The following is a 4,884-nucleotide window of genomic DNA, read 5'->3' as shown; positions in this document are numbered from 1 at the left end:
TCTCTTTTGCTCTCACTCACCCACTCTCTTTCACTCACTCTCTCTCACTCACTGTCTCTCACTCCTCTCTCTCATACTCTCTCTCACTCATTCTGTCTCCCTCTCATTCTCTCTCACTATCTCTCTCATTCTCTCTCTCTCACACACACTGTCTCCCTCTCTTTCACTCCCTTTTGCTCACTCTCCCTGTCTCTCTCACTCTCTCATTCTCTGTCACGCTCTCTCATTCCCTTTCACTCACTCTCCTTCTCTCTCTTTCACTCTCTCCCTCTCTCTCATTCTCTTTCACTGTTTCTCTCTCTCTCTCTCACTCTTTCTCTCACTCTCAGTCTCTCTCACTCCCTCTCACTTCTCTCTCTCATACTCTCTCTGCCTCACATTCTGTCATTCTATCTCACTCTCCCTCACTCTCTCTCACTCTCTCTCTCATCCTCTCTCACTCTTTCTCACTCCCTTTCATCACTCTCCCTCTCTCTCACTCTCTCATTTTCACATTCACTCTGTCTCTCTCTCTCTCTATATCTCTCTCTCTCTCACACACTCTCTCAATCTCACTCCCTCTCGCTTTCATTCTCTCTCACTCTTACTCGCTCTCACTCTCTTCCTTGCAGTCTCTCTCACTCCCTTTCACTCATTCTCCCTCTCTCTCTGTCACTGTCTCTCTGTCTCTATGTCTCAATCTCACTCGCTCTCACTATCTCTATTGCGCTCTCTCGCACTTGCACTCTTTCACCCGCTCTCACTCAATCTCACTATCTCTCACTCCCTCTCGCTCTCTGTCACTCTTTCTCACTTTCTCTCACTCTCACTCCCTCTCACTTCTCTCTCTCTCTCATACTCTCCCTCACTCTCTCTCTCCCACATTCTCCCTCACTCTCACACTCTCTCTCATTGTCTCTCCCATTGTCTCTCTCACTCTCTCTCCCTCACTCTCTCTCTCACCCTGTCTCTCTCTCTCAATCTCACTCACTCTCACTTTTCTCACTCTCTCTTGCTCACTCGGTCTCACTCTCTCTCATGCTCTTTCACTTTCTGTCACTGTGACACACTCTCACTCTCTCTCACTCTCCCTCTCACTCTCTCTTTCACTCACTCTCTCTCATTCCCTCTCAGTTCTCTCTCTCATATTCTCTCTGTCACTCATTCTCTCTCCCTCTCACTCTTTCTCACTCTCCCGCTCAAACTGTCTCTCTCATTGTCTCTCTCTCTCTCACACAGTCCCTCTCACTCTCTTTCACTCACTTTCCCCCTCTCTCTCTCACTCTGTCTCTCTCTCTCATTCTCTCGCAGTCTCTCTTTCTCAATCTCACTCGCTCTCACTTCCTCTCACTCTCACTCGCTCTCACTCTTACTTCCTCTCACTCTCACTCGCTCTCACTCTCTCTTGCTCTTTCTCGCTCTCTCTCACTCTCTCTCTGTCATGCTCTCTCACATGCTCGCACTCTTGCTCGCCCTCACTCTCTCTCACTCACTCTCTCTCGCTCTCACTCTTGCTTGCTCTCACTCACTCTCATTCTCTCACTCACTCTCTCTCTGTTGCTCTCACTCTCGTTCGGTCTCACTCTCTCTCTCTCACTCTCTGTCTCTCTCTCTCACTCTCTACTCACACTCACTCTCTCGCTCACTCACTCATTCTCTCTCACTCTTTCTCATTCACTCTCTCTCTCTTACTCTCTCTCTGTCTCTATCTCTCTCTCTCAATCTCACTCCCTCTCCCTCTCGTTTTCTCAATCTCACTCACGCTCACTTTCTTTCTCACTCACTCACTTGGTCTCACTCTCTCTCATGCTCTTTCATTTTCTCTCACTCTTTCACACTCTCTCTCTCGCTCTCTCTCACTCTCTCTTTCGCTCACTCTCTCACACTCCCCTTTACTCTCTCACTTCTCTCTCTCATACTCTCTTTCACTGATTCTCTCTCCCTCTCACTCTCTCCCTCACTACCTCTCTCATTGTCTCTCTTTCACACTCTCTCATTCTTTCACTCTCTCTCTCACTCTCTCTATCTCCTTCTCTGTCTCTATCTCTCACACTCTCAATCTCACTTGCTCTTATTCTCTCTCAATCTCGCACTCTCCCTCACTCCCTTTCATTCACTCTCCCTCTCTTTCACTCGCTCTCCCAATCTCACTCACTCTCACTTTCTCACTCGCACTCTCTCACACTCTTGCATTCTCTCACTCGCTCTCACTCATGTTCTCACTCCCTCTCACTCTCTCTTGCACTCACTCTCTCTCGCCCTCACTCTCTCTCATTTGCTCTCATGCTCTCACTCTTGCTCGCTCTCACTCTCTCTTATTCTCATTCTCTCTCACTCTCTCTCACCCTCTCTCCCTATCACTCTCACTCTCTCATTTGCTTTCACTCGCTCTCACTCACTCTCTCACTCTCTCTCTCACTCTCTAACATTCTATCTCTCACTCTCTCTTTCTCACTCTCACTCTGTCCCTCACTGTCTCTCACTCTTGCCCTCACTCACTCTCTCTCATTCTGTCTCTCACTCTATCTCTCTCATTCACTCTGTCTCTATCACTCTCTCTCACTCTAACACTCTCTCCCTCACTCTCTCACTTTCTCACACTCTTTCGCACTGTCTCTCTCACTCACTCTCACACTCTCTCCCCACTCCCTCTCACTCCCTTTCACTCACTCTCTCTCCCACTCTCTCTGTCTCTCTCTCGCACTCTCTGTCTCTCGCATTCTCTTTCAATCTCTCTCACTCTCACTCCCACTGTCTCTCACTCTCTCAAACTCTCACTCTTTATCACTCTCTTTCTTTCACTCTCTCTCTCATCACTCTCACACTCGTTCTCTCTCTCTCTCTCTCACACCCGCTTTCTCTCTCTTTCACTCTCACTTTCACTCTCTCACTCACTCTCTCAAACTCTCTCACTCTCTTCTCTTCCTCACTCTCTCCCTCACTCTCTCTTACGCTCTTTTACTCGCACTCTCTATCACTCTCCCTCTCTCTCATTCTTTCTCTCTCACTCTCTCTCTCTCACACTCTCTCTCTCACCCACTCTCTCTTTCACTCCCTCTTACTTCTCTCTCTCCCTCACACTCTCACTCTCTCTCACTTCCTCACACTGTCTCTCAGAGGGTGTTTGTAGAGGGTTGTTTTTCAAACTGGAGACCTGTGACCAGTGGTGTGCCTCAGGAATCAGTGCTGGGTCCACTGTTATTTGTCATTTATATTAATGATTTGGATAATATAGAGGCATGGTTAGCAAATTAGTAAATGACACCAAGATTGGTGGCATAGTGGACAGTGAAGAAGGTTATCATGCATTAGGATTGCAATGGGATCTTGATCAATTGGGTCAGTGGGCTGATTAATGGCAGATCGAGTTTAATTTAGATAAATGTGAGACGATGCATTTTGGTAGATTGAACCAGGGCAGGACTTACTCAGTTAATGGTAAGGCGTTAGGAAGAGTTATAGAATAAAGAATCTAGGGGTACAGGTTCATAGCTCCTTGAAAGTGGAGTAACCAGTGGAGAGAGTGGTGAGAAAGGCATTCAGCATGTTTGGTTTCATTGGTCAGAACATTAAATACAGGATTTGGGACTTCTTGTGGAAGTTGTACAAGACATTGGTAAGGCCACACTTGGAATACTGTGTATAGCTCTGAACACCCTATTATAGAAAGGATATTATTAAACCAGAAAGGGCGCAGAAAAGATTTACTAAGATGCTACCAGGACTTGATAATTTGAGTTATAAGGAGAGGCTGGATAGACTGGGACTTGTTTCTCTTGTGCCAAGGGGGCTAGGGGTGATCTTCTAGAGGTCTACAAAATAATGAGAGACATTGATCAGCTGGACAGTCAATATCTTTTCCCAAAGGTAGGAAAAGATAGAGGGCAGCGGTTTAAGGTGAGAGAGGAGAGATACAGAAGGGTCCAGAGGGGCAATTTTTTCACACACAGGGTGGTGAGTGTCTGGCACAAGCTACCAGAGGTAGTAGTAGAGGTGGGAGAAATTCTTTGTCTTTTAAAAATTGTTTATACAGTTACATGGGTATAGAGGGATACGGGCCAAATGCGGACACGGGACTAGGTTAGGGGTTAAAAAAAGGGGTAGCATGGACAAGTTGGGCAGAAAGCCCTGTTTCCATGCTGTAAACCTATATGACTCTGAGTGGTAGAGGTAGTGGATGTTTGTGGATGTGATGCCAATCAAGTGAGCTACTTTGTCCTGGATGGTGTCAAGCTTCTTGAGTGTTGGAGCTGCGTCCATCCAGACAAGTGGAGAGAATCCCATCACACTCCTGATTTGTGCCTTGTAGATGGTGGACAAGCTTTGGGGAGCAGGAGTTACTCACTGCAATATTCCTAGCCTCTGACCTGTCCTTGTAGCCACTGTCTTTATGTGATGAGTCCAATTGAGTTTCTAGTCAATGGTAACCCCAAGGGTGTGGCCAGTGGGGGATTCAGTGATGGTAATACCATTAAATGTCAAGGGGCAATGGTTAGAGTGTCTCTTATTGGTGATTGTCATTGCCTGGCATTTGTGTGGAGCAAATGTTACTTACTATTTGTCAGCTCAAGCCTGGATATTATCCAGATCTTGTTGCATTTGCATATGGACTTCCAAAGGAACCTTGGTGAATTCCAATAGTGCATCTTGTAGATGATTTGATTTGATGTATTATTGTCACATGTACTTTTAGTGAAAAGTATCATTTCTCGCGCACTATACAGAAAAAACATACCGATTATAGAGAAGGAAATCAGAGAGTGCAGAATGTAGTGTTTCAGTCATAGCTAGGGTGTAGGGAAAGATCAATGTAATGCAAGGTAAGTCCATTCAAACGTCTGACAGCAGCAATGAAGAAACTCTTCTTGAATTGGTTGGTACGTGACCTCAGACTTTTGTATCATT

Source organism: Carcharhinus amblyrhynchos, chromosome 24 (genome assembly GCF_965287045.1).
Source record: "Carcharhinus amblyrhynchos chromosome 24, sCarAmb.v2.hapA, whole genome shotgun sequence".
Classification (NCBI taxonomy): Eukaryota; Metazoa; Chordata; class Chondrichthyes; order Carcharhiniformes; family Carcharhinidae; genus Carcharhinus; species Carcharhinus amblyrhynchos.
The sequence above is the reverse complement of the archived record's forward strand: the minus strand, read 5'-3'. Positions refer to the sequence as shown.